A 19,155-nucleotide genomic window follows, 5' to 3' on the forward strand; every position below is an offset into this window, starting at 1 on the left:
GGCGTAGGCAGGTCACTGAATTGGCTCAAGTCTTCCACTTTTAGTACAGTGATATCGAATTCAAGTAGTATGTTCCATTTGTGACTTTTTTATGTAGACATGTTTCGACTTTTTTAACATAGATAATTTGTCACGAAAAACAAGCTTTACAGAGACATTAAAAAAAAAAGAAAACTTGCTTCCCATAAACTGTATTCTTAACCTTACACCAGATTTCAGGAGATAAGTTATGTACAGTGTTCTTAATTTTATTTTAACTCTTTTTCGTCTCGATAGGCATCAGCATTTACCACCTGCGTGCGCCAATAGAGAGCATTAGAGCAGTGGCGGCTTTAGCGGGCAGGCTGGGTAGGCACGGGCCTACCCAAATATTTTGAAAAATATATAAACGCTAAAAGATACAATAAAGAGTAAATATATTTTCCACTATTTATATTAATGGTAGATAATTGTTTAACAATTAGAATCAACCACTACTGTAAAAGTAATTTTCTACTATCATTAATCAAACAAATGTGTGTATGTATCCAAAAGCGAGGGAGCTTGCCTACCCAAAATTAAAATCCTAAAACCGCCCCTGCATTAGAGAGAAAAGTAGGTGTTTAAATTTTATTATTATAATTTAGCTCCTGTTTAACCGCATTGTTAGCGTGCGCGACCTCGGTGTGCATGGTCCCTGGTTCTATTCTCGTTGCGAGCACAAAAATTTTCTGGTTAACTTCACATTGACCCAGGATAATGAGGTATTGGGGAGCTATCTGGATTAAGAGATAGTGAAGTCCAATCTAGAAACCCAGAAATAGTGAAACTGATGTGCTGGCCACTCATCATCCAGTTCAACACGACCCATCTGGCTGACTATAGTCTTTCAATGCTATAGGGTCAACAAGTTTAAGTTAACACTTCTTAGCAAATTTCATCAGTAGTTCAATACTGTATTATGTAACTAAATAAACCTTACAAGAATGTAATTTCTTTCTTATCTGTCTCGCCTGCAATTCGCCCCACCTCTGTGTACTGAAATAAAATACTAAACTTTGTCACAAGAGCCCATGATGTACTCTGGTCGACTACATGGCCCACATTTTAGCCGGGGACGGCACATAATTCTTAGTGTATGCATATATGTGTCTAAGCGCATTTTTATTCGTTACGGCAATTATTAGTGCTTTCCATGATATGTCTGGATATGTCTGGATATATTTCTGGATATGTCATTGATTTGTATTGTACTTATTATTGTCTTTGGGAAGTTCGTAATTATTATAATGTGTTTACTGGTTTAGAAAGTTTTTTTTTCTTTTCCTATCTATATTATTGTAGGGTTACTGGCTACAATAACGCCACCATTCTTAGTTTTTCGAACCTTTAATATTTGACGGGAAAAAAATAAATGTTGCATTGTTTAGTAGCTTGGTGTTCACTGATTACAATATAGTGCAAAGAACCTGGAAAAATATATATAGTACAAGTAATACACAAAAATGTCGCACAAAGTGAAATGGCGTTATTGCATACACTATGGATACAATCAGGGGCGGATCCAGGACCGACTTCTGGGGGGGGGTTGTCATACTGCTACTTTTAAGGGCTCCAAACTTTGGAATGGTTTTTATTTATATATATAAAATAAGAAAGTTTCCTCTTCTGGGGGGGGGCGATCGCCCCCACTGGATCCGCCCCTGGATGCAATAGCGCCAGGTTACCATTATTCATATTATCATGAAACCAATGAACTGAGATACGTTGGAACAGGTACAATTAGTCGGAACAAGAAGAACAGTGTTCAGTAAGAGGCAATATGTCATCACAAATTTCGTGATACCACCCCTTACATGCTCCACATTGCAACCAATCAATAGTTCTACCAGTATCATCGTAATAGTACCCTTTGCAAGTAACACAATAGCAGGAGCTATCTTTGCGATACCGTTTTTGAATTTTTACCTTCGCCATTCTTTTTATAAGTACCCCCTATCTTTCGTCCACGTGCTTGCAAAGTTGATCCTTTATTCTTCACGTTAGGGCGTTCGTTAAACAGACTTCTAGTCACTATCACTGCTTGGACGTTTTTTTGAAATATTCCTTCCAGGAACAGATCTGGTAATTTTTGGAGTTGGAATAAGTTCAGTGAAATTGCTGTCTCTGGAGAATGTAGAGTGAGAAGATTGAGTCGAAGCATTAGCTACAGGATCATGGATACATGGAGATGACGTTGACGGCTGGGGACCAGTGGCGGCGTAAGGGCGGGGCGAGCGGTGCCACGGCCCCGGGCCCCACTTTGTGGGGGCCCCCGAACGGTAGGTAAGGAATAATACAAAAGAACCTTGTTAGAATGAGCCGTACAAGGGCTATCAAGGTTTATAATCCATGCTCTCCCTAATACTAAACGCAAATATTACACCAAATATCGTATGAAACAACGAGTATCTGTATAATAAAACTAATCAGTGTCGAATTTCCGTATAAGCTAAACAAGCTATAACTTCGGGCCTCACTTTTTTGGGGATCCGCAAAGAAATTTAGAGGAAAATTGGATGTAGGTTAAAAATAAATAAAATAAAAGTTTCATATCTTGGGGGCTGCCATAGAAATTTAAAGGAAAGAGCTCCGAATACAGTTGAAAACTAGTTAAAGTAAACGTTTCACGCTCTTGGGGCCCTTAAAGAAATTTATAGGAAAAAATGTATGTGAATTAAAATATGAATAAAATAAAAGTTTCACTCTCTACAATAACCTCTCAGAAATTTAACAGAAAAAACTGAATGTACATTAAAGTATAATAAAAGAAAAGTCGAAATATATTGTGCTGTTTACATTCTATTTTTGCGATACAAGTAATGGGGCCCCGTCTGCTAGCCTGTTTCCTAAAATATTGTTTATTTATTTATTTATTTATTTATCAGTTCAAGAGAAGGGTACGAAGAAGGGATCAACGTACATAATGCTTTAGTATTCTATTGCTAACTAAAAGCTCTTTGGTGCAGACGCTATAGTCTCTGATTCACTTGTTTTCCTTCTGTCTTTTTACTTTTGTCCTTCACAAGTCGAATTTTCAGCGAGCAAAACCCTTTGGCTTAGCTGGTTTACCCAATTTTGCTCTTGTTTTTTTTTGACGTTATTGAATAACAAGTCTTCAAATACTTAAATATTCAAAATACTTCATCATTATATTTGATTCAACTGCTGATTGTTCTCAAGGGAAATAGTTGTCACAAATCATTCGATTTGTTGATATACAATGATTCTGTTCAAGTTCGAGAAACATTTATTGATTTCATCTCTGTCGAAGAAAAGACTGCTGAGAGTATTCCTGCTGAAATACCTACTGAAGAAACTTCAATGTGATAGGCTTGATATTAAGATTGCAGAGGCCAATCAGAGTACAATGGCCGGGCAATATTCTGCAGTTAAAACTTTGATACGGAATATAATTGGCTATTTTCGTTCCTTGTAAATTCATTGAACCTTATGGCGTACATTAACATTCTGCGCACGTTAACATTCTGGCGGTCACTTTCTTTGGAGTAATGAAACGTTTGTTTGTATTCTTCTCTAGATCTACTCCCCAATGGAATGTGCTGCAAAAGCACGTAAAGATTGGTCTGAAACATGAAAATGACATCAGATGGAGTTCGAAAGCAGAAGCTGTGAAGGCACTTTCTATTCAATTGGATGAAGTAATTGATGTGTTGGAAGAACTGCGTGACAGCTCGACTGAAATGCTTGATACTCGAGGAGATGCTGGTCTTCTTCTTGCAGGCATCCAGTTGTTTAAATACATCGCTTTACTGTATTTCAAGTTTGAACTTCTCTCATATATTGATCGGATCCAAAAATGACTTCAATCTCAGGATATGAGTTTAAATCAATACTCTTATTCAGCTACAGAACCTGGTTGGCATATTGATACCTGGAGACATGAGCTGGTCAAGGAAATCATATATGCAGCTGAAGGATGTTGCAGAGCATGGAACATAACTGGGTATACACAGTAGAAGGAGTTGCATGCCTGGAGAAGCAAAGAATGAACCCCTGACTACACAGGCCAAAGTGAAGCGCACTATCAATGGAATTCTAGATGAGATAAGACAACAAATGTATGACCATTTTACTCAAAGGAACAGACATGAACGTGTCATTCGGACATCCGAATCAAACCTAGTCCATTCGATAAACATAACAAAGATATGCTCACAAAGATATATGCACAAAAAATTAGTTGCCATGGACAACAGGGTAAGTCCTTGAGGCCCATTACCACTAACTCTAACTAACTAAGTCTATGGCCTATGAAACCCGGAGGTTCAATACCGCGTTCACAAAAGCTCTCCACTGACTTCTATCCTTAGCTAACTGCATCCAGTTTCTACTTTGTATTCCAATCTCTGCGAGATCCATCTTAATATTGTCCTCCCATCTGCGCCTCCTAATGGTCGTTTTCCGACTGGTCTTCCAGTCAAGACTTTGAAAGCGTTTCTACTTTCTTCCATTCTAGCTACATGACCCGCCCACCTAAGCCTCCTAGACTTGACGACCCTAACAATGTTGGGTAGACTATATAAATTATGTAGTTCCTCGTTATGGAGTTTCCGCCATTCCCCATTCCCGTTCCTCTTGGGTCCGAATATTCGTCTCAGGATCTTGTTCTCAAATACTTTCAGTCTATGTTCTTCCCTCAGAGTAAGTGACCATGTTTCGCAGCCACACAGAACAACAGGCATGAGGCCCATTACCCTGTTAGTATAAACAAAATCATAGACTCGCAGTGAAATAGCTATTGCATTAACACTGTTTATTCGAAAGTCATGGTTTATAGTTTATTCTCTTCAGCATGAAACAAGCTTTCCAGATGTATTGGCGCCCTAACGTACCTGAACAGATAAAATTGGAATAATGTCGGGAAAATTCCCTCCAAAATTCCCTATCATCAACTTTGGCCCCTTCTGGAGTAACTCCGGGTAAAAGCACACAACCCAAATGTATCTCGAAAAATACTATAGGGGATAAGAAATGAGTGAACCAAGTTTCGTTTTGATAGACGGAATAGGTATGAGAGGAAAGGTTGTATACCAATACGCTCTATGTATAGAAAACCGAACCTATGACCTGACCTATAAAGAGATAATATAAAAAAATAAAGGCGTCATTTATAAAAAAATATAAAGGATATCAGAATAAATAGTAGTGCGTTTATATTTTATCTAATATGTTCTCTTAATAGTTCGGGTCATAGGTTCGGTTTCGTATGTACAGAGCGTATTGTATACAACCTTTCCACTCATACCTATTCCGTCTGTCAAAAACAAACATAGTACACCCATTTCCTAACCCCTATAGTATTTTTGAGATACATTTGGATTATGTGATTTTACCCAGGACCACTCCAGAGGGAGGCCAAAGTTCATTGGAGGGATTTTTGGAGGGAATTTTCATGATATCATCCTACATTTCCCTGTTCAGGTCCGTTATGGGCGCCAGTACATAGCACCTTTGAAAAACTTGTTTTATGCTGAAGAGAATGCACTATAAACCACGACTTTTCAATGAACAGTGTTGATACAATAGCTATTTCACTGCGAGTCTTTATACTAACAGGTTAATGGGTCCCAGGGACTTACTCTGTTGTCCATGGCACCTAATATTTCGTGCATGAATACATCTTTATTATATTTATCGAATGGACTAGGTTTGACTCGAATGTTTGGATGACACGTTCTTGTCCGTTCCTTGTCCGATGGATGACCTGAACGACAGATTTGGATTCCTGTGTTCTATCGCCAACTCTGTACAGCAGCTAGATGACGAGAGCGAGGAAAGGCTAAAAGCATGTTGCTCTGATTTGGCCTGGATGACGTTGCATTATTTCAAGATTGTAAGGATATAATCCTTCGGTAAGGTGTGGTCAGAAAGCTAAAGAACAACTTGACTCTTCCCTACAAGGCGTACTGAAATATATATCTTCAATGGGGCTTGAAGTTTACTAGAGTTTGGCAACCGCTAGCAAAATGAAATTAACAAAAAGCTGACAAGATCTGTCCATTGACTGGTGATAGGTGGTAATGAAAAATAGGATGGTACAACCCGAAGTAGAATTCTGTGCTCACATATTTAATCTATGATTTAATCTATGATATATAAAAATATATATATTCTATATCTTTTATTGTCATATATTCAAATACTAAGTGTGTTAGTAAGTGGTAATGGAAATAGTCATAAGTGACAGAATATAAATATGACTGAATTATTAAATACAAAATAATATAAAACAAGTGTGAAATCTATAAACAATAGTAAAAAAGAGACACGCAGGAGAGAAATCTATTCTTGGCATTATTTACTAATAGTTAGGTTAAAAAATGTTTAAGCATCGTGTATGATCACTGGAGAGAAACCGAAAATTAAAGTGAATGGGGCTAATTGTAGGAGAAAAAATCTAATCAAATAAAACCCATGTAGCGGAAACTCAGACAAGTGAGAAACCATGAATAAACTTAACCATATGAAAAATTGAACCAAAAGGCGAGAACCGAACAAGAAAATTCTAAAAAAAAGATAGAGTTTACATTAAGGAATCACATTGGTTATATTTTTATTTGCATTTTTTTAAATATCAGCTCATTGTTACGTTTTGTACATACATTTGTCTCTAAATGCAGGGCTATTATTAGGAGCATTACTTCCACTATTCAATCTAATTACAGTATGCGTTGAAACTCAGATAGTATAGGTGTAGAATAAATTCAGGATTCTTTGTTGTTACTTTTTCTTTGTTCTTAAGATTATGTTATTTCTATTGTGAGTTGTACTTTCCGTTACATTGGTATCTATAATTCTTTTTTGTATCATCCTTTGTTTAAAAATGAATAAAAAAGAAAAAAAAATATGCAATGATAGTCTGGTCCAGTTTTATTTTTAAATACCAGCCTGAAGACGGTTTTAAGCACTAAAAAAACAGGGATGTTGAATGTCGCCCCCATTTATTTACTATATTCCAGATCAAGTTGGTTTAAACGCACATACCAACGGGAAAGGGGGAAGAGTAAACAGAAAGAATGATTACACAAATGAATGTCAAAAATAGAAATGTATAATCATGATTTTTCGAAAAGGGCTCCGATCTACTTCAGTGGCCCCAGGCCCCAGTTTGCGTTGCGCCGCCACTGCTGGGGACTGTTGATATATTCAGTGGATGTCTGGTTATTGTTGTCCAATGCAGTCCAGTAGAAGCTTGTGTCGGAAACTGAAGAGATGGTACTTTGTGCAAAAGTTGTTTCTGCAAGTACTAAAGGATTGAATGAGTATATGCCAGTAGCTTGAAAAGCAGATATTGCATTCTGAGTTGTGGCAGCCTTAACCCAGACAGTAACGCCATTGCATCCATCGCGTTCGACGTTATTGCAGCCACACAACACAATGAACATACCATCGTTCCACTGCCTTGTACTAACACATTGACTCATGTAAACAGTCGGTATACTCGTAATTGACTACTGTGTTTTATAAAAATAATATCGTTTAAATTCCTACACATTACGCACCTATAGTGATATTAATATAAAGGACTTCAAAAACTTTACTTATGTTTTCTGTTCTCAATTTTCTGGTCTGAATTGATAAAACAAAAACTACACAACACACACATTACACCACAGGAAATCAACTCACGCGCGAAAACAGATGTGCCTCCTATGCATGACACATTGTAGAGTGCTATCATGTTTTTAGTTTCTGTGCTATAAACTGTTGAAAAACAAACGGCGTTATTGCATCCCTGGCGTTATTGTAGCCAGTTACCCTATAATAGAGTAAAATTGATTCAGTCATAAACATAAAGGCCATACTACTATAGATAGAAACAAAATTTGGACTGGAACCTGCCTTCAATGAGAAAATTCACTTTCATGAATAAATTGTCCTTTGTGAATTTTTGAAACTGGAAAATCACTTAATCCATATTGTACGAGATGTTCACGTTATCACCTGAGAAGTTCTCAAGAAAAAAAAAAATCCCAAAAACTCATGCCCAACAGTACACTACCCTTTGTGGATTTTAAGATATAATTTCCCTAGGCTATGCTGTAGGTCTATGGTTGCTAATGATCAAAATCAAAGTCGTTTTAAGAAATTCATGCGAGAAGAAATTACCCATTCCGGATTTTTCCTTTCAAAAAATAATCACTTATACCATAATATCAAGCGCGCATCCAGAAATTTTTGTTCGGGGGAGTCCAATACTATAAGCCAGTACGTCTATGTAGTATTGAACGGATGTTATTCTGTACCCGAGAATACGATAAGTAATTATGAAATATTTCCACCTATATTTTCAGAGAAAAATGATAGAACAAAATTGTTTTTATAAGAGAAAGAGTACTACAGGTGAAGTGTAGTATCAAATTTCCATGCTACATCCATCAATCATTTCCCTGTTAAACAAGGATAGTTTTATTGTTAAAGTGTACAGATCTCTGTTTAATTAGGAAGTTTGGGGGTCCAGCTGTTAATAGAATATGGATTTATTTATGAAAACCGTCAGCGAGAAAATATCATTTTTTCTTTTTAATTTTATTATTCAGTAACGTTTTGTATTTCGGAATAGGAAAAAAATTCGAAAGCCTCTCTTAGCGAATCTTATGAAAAAAAAATCTCAATATTAAAATTTGGTCTCGATACATTGAACGGAATGGCCTCTAAGTGACTGAACAGACATCGAGAAGAACAGACAGAATACATCCAGAAAAAAATCTCATTTGTGATACCTAGGGCATTGAATCAAGTAAACCCGTTATTACCTAGAATTCCATATTTTTTACGGTCACCATACTTTCTTTTCTCCTACCGTGGCTTGAAAGTAAATAAATAAACAACTTGTCTACCAAAAATAATCTGCATACGCATTGTGAAGTTTCCGGTGACGGGGTCAATAGCGAAGAAGTCTGTGTGAGTCTATGCGGGATTTGGGAATTAAAAACCAGTTAGGTGAAACCAAAAAAATAAAATTTTAGATTTTTTTTCTATTTTAACCCCTACAATTTTGGGGTTTTGGAATTTGATCAGACAAGAGAGGCCAAAAGTAAAATGAAAAGAGAACATAATTTCTGAATATTGGCAATTAAAGAAATCAACGCAGAAATTTAAAAGATACAGCGAAGCACAGACGTTATTAAGAGGCCCCATCACAGCGAAATTAAAATACCGCTAATTTTACAGTAATTATGTGATATCTTCAAATAGATAAAAGATAATGAAAATGTGGAACAATAGGCAATATTATTTTACATGAAATACCGTTATCATGACTCACTCACCTGCTTTCGATTTCTAGCGATTTAGAAAATCGGGCATTTATTTTCGCGTTTCTAAATGGCTGCAAACGTAAAGCTACTAGGGGACTCGTGATAACGGTACCTCATGCAAAATAATATTGTCTAGGGCGATCTTGTTCCACATTTTGATTATATTTTGTTCATTTAAAGATATCACATAATTACTGTAAAATTAGCGGTATTTTAATTTCGCAGTGATAAGACCTCTTAAAGAAATTTTACATTACAGAGGTCCTGTTACTAGCGTTTAACGAAAAAAATGTCCAAAGATGAGACATACACTAATTGATACGTCTTATTGCGCCAAACAAAATGATAGTATATATGGAAGAGTATAAACCTTCATGCGTAGTTTTCGGGAAAAGTGAAAAAAGGAAGGTTTTGTAAACTTAAACTTGATGCTGTTCGAAATGAAATGAAATGAAAGCTTTCAGTTTAACGTTTCACGTTTATGCCGTTTAGGCTAGGGATGGCCAGAACCGGTTCCTGGTGGAACCGGTTTTCGGGTCTGAACGGATCCGGTTCTAGAAGATCCGGTTCCGGAACCGGGTTTTCGGATCCAGGTCTGGAACCGGTTCCTAAGATCCGGTTCTGGAACCGGGTTTTCGGATCCAGATCTGGAACGGGTTCCTCAGATCCGGTTTTGGAACCGGGTTTTCGGATCCAGATCTGGAACCGGTTCCTCAGGTCCGGTTCTGGAACCGGGTTTTCAGATCCAGATCTGGAACCGGTTCCAGAACCGGTTCTGAAAACCGGTTCCTCGCAGAACCGGTTCTGCCGGAACCGGAGCTTTGTGGCCATCCCTACTTTAGGCTAAAGGAGACGATGATTAAAGCAAATGACTGATGATGAAATAATTGGTGGAATGAGGAAGTGGGAGGAAACGGGAGTACTAACTTACTTTCCCAAGGAGCGAACCAGGGACCGCACGCACCAGAGGTAAGATCTCCACAACTGAGCCTCCGTGCCTTCCTTGATACTGTTAGAGAACCACACACGAGGCAAAACGAATACTGAACTGTATGTACACTACTCAAACTTTTCCCTTAGAAAGCTAGCAAAATGACAGACAGTTCACAGTGTCCTTTAATGAGCCCAAAATTATGACGATCTCTTAAACTTTTTTAGTTTAAGTGTGACATTATCCAAAATCAACGGATCACATCGAGCTGAAATGACATGCTCGAGGATTTAATACTCATGAGTAGTTTTTGAGATAATCGATTTTTTTTATGCTGCTAAAATCCATGTCGCATGTCAATAATAACTGTTGATTTTTATTCTCCTTCAATATAGTATTTATTTATTTACTACATACCTAAAAAGAACAAAAAAGGTTGTCAAGTATTAGGTCTACTAGCAGAATACACTTTCTTCGCACGGGAAAAATGTTTCATTTTCTGAATTAAGGGATGAATTCGAATTTCAACTGGTTCGGAAGTGTCATTGTTTGACTCAACGAACCCGAAAACTATGGACTCGACACTAATATCGGTCATTTTCGATCATTTTTATATATCCCTCCCTTCCCCCTCCCCCAAGTTGCGGGGCTGAATTTGGATTTAAACGGCACCGGAATTGTCACTGTTCATCTCAGTGACCCCTAAAACTATAGATTTGATACTAATATCGGTCATTTTCGATCATTTTTTAAATATCTCAATCTACCCTCTCCTAAGGGGCACTGTCAAAGTGAAATGATGAAATCTAGCTCAGGCCCGAACTTTACCTATATTGAAAATTTGATCCAAATCGGTCGGGGTGGTTCAAGAGTTATTAAGCCATAAAGGTAGTCACTTTCATTTTTATTTGCTTATTTTAGGGATGCGCACGAAACAAGATTTGAGGCTGTCTCGTCTCGAAAATGTGCTGTAGAAATGATGTCTCGACTCGAAAAATATATATTTCTCTATTGGAAGAGTTATGTCTCGACTCGAATTTTGTCAGGAAAATTCTGTTTCGACTCGTCTCGTGCGCATCCCTAGTTTATTTATATATACAGGGTCGGATCCAGGATTGTCTGATGGGGAGTGCACCAATAACTACCAAAATAACCAATCACACTGAAACTCTTCAAAGTGACATGTGACAATATTCTTTACCCCTGACAACACTGATGCATAGGACGGAGGAAAGTGTTTTGCAGAACGGAGGGTTGCAAGTATTATGCAGGAAAAAATGTTCTCTTCTCCTGCGTTGTGTTTTCTTCCCTACTTGACAATGTTATATTGTTTTGCTTGGTGAATCCTTTTCCTTATATCTTTAGAAAATCGACTTAAACTTTTGCTTTTACGAAGTTCTGCTTTCTTTTAAGCCCCAAACGGAAATATTATGGCAGAAAGTTTCGGAAAGTGTTGCTATTTTCACTGCTCGCTTCTCATTTTCATCATCATCATCATCATCATAGGTATTCTGCCTTTATTGGCAGGTCACTTGCTGCAGCTGAGAAGCTTCCATGCTCCACGGTCCTCCGCTAACCTTTTCGTCTTCGCGTATGATCTTTCTGTTTTAATATCATCCATTAATTGTAGTCTCCTTCGCCCCCTCCCTCTCTTTCCCGCTACCATACCCTCTAGAACGTCCCTCATGATACAATATCTTCTTAGGCAATGTCCCAACTAGTTTCTCTTCCTCTTCCTAATAATGTCTAAAAGTGTTCTTTTCTCACCCACCATTTCTAACACTCTCTCATTCGTTTTCCGCTCGACCCAACTAATTCTTTCCATTCTTCTCCACACCCACATTTCGAAGGCTTCCAGTCGATTTTCGTCACCTTTACGTAATGTCCACGTTTCCGCCCCATACAGTACAACACTCCACACGAAGCATTTTATGAGTCTTTTTCTCAACTCTTTGTCCAAGGTCCCACAAAACAGACTTTTCTTTCTTTTAAAGGCTTCTTTCGCCATTCCTATCCTTGCTTTTATTTCACGTTCGCATTTCATGTCATTACTAAGAACACTACCCAGATATCGAAAACTATTCACTTGTTCTATTTTCTCCCCTCCTACTTTTATATTTGACACAGACCCCTTCGTTCCAATCACCGTGGCTTTTGTCTTTCTAACATTTATTTTCATCCCATATTCCTCAAAGCCCTTTCTCATTTTTTCTAACATTTTATTGATTTTCTTTTCAGATTCTGCAACAAGCGCCATATCGTCTGCAAATCTTATACATCTAATCATTCTAACTCCTACCGAAATGCCATCATCATCATGTAGGCTCTTTTTTCACTATTTCTTCTAGATAGACATTAAATAGTGTTGGCGAGAGGCAGCATCCTTGTCGAACTCCCCTTCCAATTGCACTCTCTTCCGTCAGTTCTTCCCCTATCCTAACACTTACTTGTTGGTTCATGTATAAGTTTCTTATGAGTCTTCTATCTTTCCATTCCAACCCTATCTTTGTTAGAACTCCCAACAACAATTCCCAATTCACGCGGTCAAAAGCCTTTTCTAGATCAATAAATACAACATACACCTCTTTCCCTTTTTCTATAAACCTTTCACCGATCACCCTTAATAATCCAATAGCATCTCCAGTGCCCTTGCCTCTTCTGAACCCGAACTGCTCTTCCTCAACATCTTTATTTGTTCTTCCATATAACCTTCTGTTCAGTATTCGGAGCAGAATTTTAGCTGCATGAGATATGAGACTAATAGTTCTATAATCCTCACATCTCTTTGGGTTCGATTTCTTAGCCATCGGTATCATGATCGTTTTCAGAAAATCTCTTGGCCATTCTCCTGTTTCATATATTTCACTGCATAGTCACCACAATTCTTTCTTTCCCTTGTCTCCTATATTTTTAATGAATTCAATTGGAATGTTATCTATTCCTGTTGCCTTTCCATTCCTAATCTCGGATATAGCCTTTTCAAACTCATCCCGAAGAATACTAAATCCTTTATCATCCTCGCCTACTTCATTTTCCACTTCAACATTTAGGCTACACGGTCTATCCCTACTACTAACAAAATACTTCTCATTTTAAATAGTGTATATTTACAACGAAGGGGGTGGTGGTGTAAGTGCACCTTTAGACCCCCTAAATCCGGCTATATATCGCCCCTGCCCTCCCCTAAGTTGCATTCTCAAAGTGAAATGATAAAAGCCATTCCAAGCCCAAACGTCATCTATGTGACAAATTTGATAGCGATTGGTAGCGTGATTCAAGAGTTATTAAGTTTTATTTATTTTTATATATCTCCCCTCTTCCCTCTCGTAAGTTCTGCCGTCAAAGTAAAATAAAAAAATACTTCCAGGCCCGAACCTCAACTATGTTGACATTTTGATCGAGATCAGTCGGGTGGTTCAAGAGTTATAATCACGAAGATAATCACTTTCATTTTTATTTACAAAGTACATAGATTGCTTGTTTTCTAAGAGCGTAGCATAAACTAGTTGTATCTAGGTAAATATTTTTTTAAGAAATTGCTGCGAATTAACTAATATTTGTGTATGAAAATTTTCGCATACCGTACTGTAGAAATTTTAAAGTTCAATACTATTGTAATATAATAAACTGACCTTTTAGATTTCTGGTTATGAAAACAACACAGTTCCAGAAAATTAAATCTAATAATAGATTTAATAACTTGTTTCCGGTATATTGGAAAACTATATGGAATGGAAAGCAACATCGAAAACTCGAAAGCGATGAGAATATGCCGTGAAACGCGCTCTTATGGGTCAGAATAGAACAAAGAGAATTTGAAGAGGTCAATAATTTCAAGTATCTGGGAAGTATTTTGACGAGAGACGCTTCCGCACCAAAGAGATCAGGTCAAGAATTGCCATAGCGAAAGAAGCATTGGACTTAGGAAGAAGTTGCTCAAGTGCTATATCTGGAGCACTAGACTGTATGGTTCAGAGACTTAGACATTACGGAAGTTAGAGAAGAAATATTTGGAGAGCTTCGAAATGTGGTGTTAGAGGAAGATGGAGAAGATAAAATGGACAGAGAAAGTAACAAAAGATGTATTTAAACGAATAGGAGGAAGATGACGTTTTACGTCAGCATCCTTCGTAGGAAGGTCAATTGGATTGGACACGTGTTGCGAAGAAATAGTCTTCATACAGCCATAGAAAGAAAGTTAGAAGGAAAGCGTGGAGTAGGAAGAAGAAGAACTGATCAATGATTTTAAAAAGAGAAGAAAGTATTGGGAGTTAAAAGAGGAAGCTGAAAATTGAGAAATGTGGAAGAAACATTTCCAGGGTCGAATGTAACAAAAAAAAAAAGTTTCAGGGCCTGCTAATTAGCAAACCCGCACGTTCTGCGCAAGCGCGGGACACTATTGTTGTCTGAATGATTGAATATGATACAAAATTAAAAATACTTATGGCTACCAAAGTAGTTTTAATAACACGTTAATAATATCTTTAATTAAGAATTTCTCGATAATTACCCGAATTTAAGACGTCCTCGAATCTAAGACGCACCCGAATTTTGCTGGGTTAAATTAGGGGAAAATAGTAAGATGTTCCGTTTTTACTATCACTAAAAGCGTTCTTTGATATTGGTGACTTTCTGTGATTTTTATATATTCCTCTCCCCTCTCCATGTTGCGGCATGATAGAAATTATCCCAGGCCTGAATGTCATATATGTTAAAAATTTGATCGAGATCTGTTGAGTGGTTCAAGAGTTAAGTTCTATTTATTTTTATATATAAATCTCTCCTTCCCCTCCCTAGGTTCTACCGTTAAAGTGAAAATATCTTTTTAAAAACTTAACAGGCTCGAACGTCATCTATGTTGAAAATTTGATCGAGGTCGGTCAGGTGGTTCAAAAGTTATTAAGTTTTATTTATTTTTATATATCTCTCCCCTCCTCTCCTCCTACCCTAAGTTCTGCCGTCAAAGGGATATGATAAAAACCACCCCAGGTCCGAACCTCATCTATGTTGATAATTTGGTTAAGATCGGTCGGGAAGTTTAAACGTGATGAAGTAACAAAGACAGTCACTTTTATTTATTTATTTATTTTTTACATATATGTCCCCCTTTCCCTCCCTTACATTGTGTTATCAGAGTAAAATGATGAAAACATCCCAGATCCGAACTTTATCTATGTTGAAAGTTTGATCGAGATCGGTCGGGTGGTTCAACAGATTAGGAGTCACAAACATAATCACTTTCAATTTGGATCTGAAGTTTTTTGTTCACAGATTCCGCTATTAATATATAGATATGGCTTACTTAGTAAACTTTTCAAGCTGGATGATAAATTTTATGGGTCTGCGCTAAATTCGTCCCACTCAAAAAAAAAAAAAAAAAAAAAAGTGAAAAAGACCCGGAAGAATATTAAAAACGTGGAAAAGCCAGGTAATGTATATTAAATGCTATTAAATATACACGAAAAGATTTTGAAAGCAATAATTTGTTTACACAATAGTGTTTTGAAACCTGCTAATAACTTACTCTCTAAATATTTCGTATTTTTCATTGCCTTTTAATTTTATTAACTTCTTTTTGTTAGCCTAACGTTTCACGATTATGCTGAGAGGAAATACTAAGGAAGACTGTAATGATGAGAATAAATGAAGTGGTGGAATGAAAAATTGAGAAGGAACAGGAAAACTTTAAGAAAAACCATGTATACGACGTTTGTCTACCACAAAGCTCATTTGTCCCAAGCAGGAACCGAAACCGGAACCTCAAACGTTCGAGGTGAGCGCTCTACCACTGAGGCACCGTTACGTACTAAAATTCTAAGTAAAGAGCAATAACATCATATCTCATTCATAATGCACGTTTTTCACAATTCTAAGATTTATTCCTATACACCACTCAGAATTGAAACCAATTTACACTGCATAAATATTACTATGAACAAAGACTATTTTGTTTTGTAGTACCTAATAATAATAATAATAATAATAATAATAATAATAATAATAATAATAATAATAATAATAATAATAATAATAATAATAATAATAATAATGCAGAAATCACTTTGAGGCATTTTAGTCTCAGAATTTGCAGCGCAGTATGTAAGTTTGGTATTCTAATTTCTCAAGCAGTTCGGGGTCTCGGTGGTTCAGTGGTAGGGCATTAGAAATTAGATTTCTGGGCTTTCGGCATCTATGGCCATTTAGCCCTTCACGTATATGAGGGATGACGTCCCTCGGCGAGCACACTATCCGGGGAAAGGGAAGGAATAAAGGATTGGGGATGGAAGGAATCTGCCTGGAACCCATAAGTTAGGTACCACCCCAGCATTTGCCTGATGAGAATGAGGAAAACCCAGGAAAACCTCATTCAGGGTGGCTGGCCTGAAAAAGCATTTTACACTTTTTCGACCGAGTGCCCCCACCGGGAGGTAGACCGTTCACCTCTTGTGCTTTAGGTTCTTGGTTTGATTCTAGCTCGCGCCAAGTGAGCTTTATGATGGACAAACACCGTGTGCGTGGGTTTTCTCGGAGTTCTTCCTTTCCTCGCACTTTCTTCATTCTACCATCCATTTATTTATCATCATCACCGTCTCCTTTAGCCTAGCCGGCATAACGTGGGACGTAAAACTTAAAGATTTTTTCTTAAGCAGTTTAATTTCTCTCAAGACTTGTTTCTGCTAAAATATGTACAAATAAAAGATTTTTTTTTAGCAAGATAAAATTTAACAACTAATTTGTTTAATATCCGCAAAACAAGGAGGAAAAGAAGCATTACACACACTATTCAGGCTTATACCTTTTATTTGAATGAACTTTTCTCAAAGAGCACCTATTATTATTTATTGGATCAAAAGATCCAACATATTTCATTTAAAAATTTTCTCGCACCCCTTATATCTGGAGAACTACATACAGTGTAGCCAAATTCAAACTATCACTTAACTCAGTATGATGTACTCATTTAGTACAAAATACTGGATTTAGGGACTGTTCAAAAATTTTGTGGCTCCTGATCCAAGATTCAATATATTTAAATCAAATCTTTTCTTGTACGCCTTATATCTGGAGAACTGCATATAGTGTAGCTAAACCCAAACTATCACTTAACTCAGTATGATGTGTTTATTCCGTAGATAATACGAAAACTCGATTTAGGGGCCGTTCAAAGATTTTGTGGCCCTTGATCCAAAAACTAATTCTTGACCAAGATCACAATCTTTTGATCCATTTCTTTGGATCATTCGTAAAATTCTTGTTTATCAAAGATTTCACTGCAAGTCATTGCAAAGTTCATTTTGCAGACCATTAGTTCTCTTACTGTTGACTCTTCCATGAACTTCTCTATGGAAAAGCATGGGCGTCTCTGGCGGGGGGACGAGGGGGACGCGTCTCCCAAAAAATATTTTGTAGTGCAAAATATTCAATATTTTATTTTATTTTAATTTATTTACTAACGATATAATAATATATAAATAATAATTATATTTATTTGGAATATAATATTCAGGCTGTGAAACGATTATAACACTTCTTGATATACCTTAGGGGGTCCGTGAAGTTAAGCAGAAAGGTGACAAATGAAATCGAAGATAGTAGGTTGGGCTAGGTACTACCATTTAAATCACTTTCTTTGATATCCCCCCCCCCCTAAATTTTACATGCCAGAGACGCCAGTGTGAAAAGGCGTTAGAAATTGTTAAGTAACTCGTGCGACTAGAAACTAAATTTCTCCGTCTTACTGGGACTAAACACGAAACTGGCCTCAAAACCGGGACTGTCCCGGTCAAACCGAGACATCTGGCAAGCATAGTGTATGCAAACCACTAAAAATATGGAAATATATCTTACGTTTCAGGGAATCTAAAAGTAGAAAAGTGTAATGAACTTCACTGCGGTCCTAAAATGATCACGTTAAACTTTCCGATAACAAAACAACTTAGTGACTCCAGACGCATTGCTTCATTACGTTGAAATATTATGTAAGACTAATAGCCTTGTACGAAACTAGTTGTAAAGTACTTACCAACGTGAATGGGTAAGAAAGGAACTGGATTCTCCGACAATCACAAACAAAACACTGCTTACAACTGCCTGCGGAACGTATGTAACACCGAATGTATAGGATTCTTTCAAGGCTTTTAGTTCATTACATGCCTCCAACCAATCACAGGCAATTGTGACCTGTGGGATTCCCGCTTCATTGCGAATGAGTTTGAGGTAAGTAAGGCTCTGCATGTGTAATGGGAGGAAGTCCTCTCTTATTAATAATAATCATTCTCATACAATAGCAATTCGTATTTCTTCTTCGTCGTCTTCTTTTTGTGTGTGTAAACAAAACAATGACACGGTAATGGAAAGTGATGGACTTCGGTTTTAAAATATGTTTTTCCATTCGCGTAGCCTTTGAGTGACAACAGAAGAATGACACAGCTACAGAATATAGAATTCACAACAAGACTCATTATAGGTCCTAAAACAAATTCTGGCTTTCGAAACTAAGATTTTATTGTTTATTTTTAAAATGAAATCATAACATTTTAATAATGATACGTCGATTCTATTCTAACTTTTTTTAAACCGAAAAAATGAAATGAAATCTTTGAGTTTTACGTCCCGTGGTTATGCCGATTAGGCTAAAGGAGACGGTGATTATGAGTAATGAGTGAAATGGTGGAATGAAGAAAGTGGGAGGAAACGGGAGAACCCCGAGGAAACCCACGCACAAAGTTCACTTGGTGGGGGCTGGGATCGAACCCGGGACCCCAGAAACCAGAGGTGAACGCTCTACCACTGAGCCATGGCGGCCCCTTTTTTTAAAACCGAAAACTCCTTTATATAGGCCTACAGGGTGTCCCAGGAGGAAGGGGCAATATTTTGAAAAATGGTAGTATGAGTGATTCTAAGCAAAAAAGTTCATATGAA

At 37.2% G+C, this 19,155-nt stretch overlaps 1 protein-coding gene across 1 annotated transcript in view; it reads right to left on the minus strand.

The window, feature by feature from the left end:
* Nucleotides 1-18,412, minus strand: part of LOC145677109 (uncharacterized) — a 63,058-nt gene extending 44,646 nt beyond the window's left edge. The window contains exon 1 of the mRNA XM_081747766.1: nucleotides 18,257-18,412. The gene's annotated coding sequence lies outside the window, so the exon portion shown is untranslated. The remainder of the gene's footprint in view (nucleotides 1-18,256) is intronic.
* Between the last annotated feature and the right edge of the window lie 743 nt (nucleotides 18,413-19,155).

Source organism: Thermobia domestica, unplaced genomic scaffold (assembly GCF_964235325.1).
Source record: "Thermobia domestica unplaced genomic scaffold, izTheDome1.hap1.1 HAP1_SCAFFOLD_610, whole genome shotgun sequence".
Classification (NCBI taxonomy): domain Eukaryota; kingdom Metazoa; phylum Arthropoda; class Insecta; order Zygentoma; family Lepismatidae; genus Thermobia; species Thermobia domestica.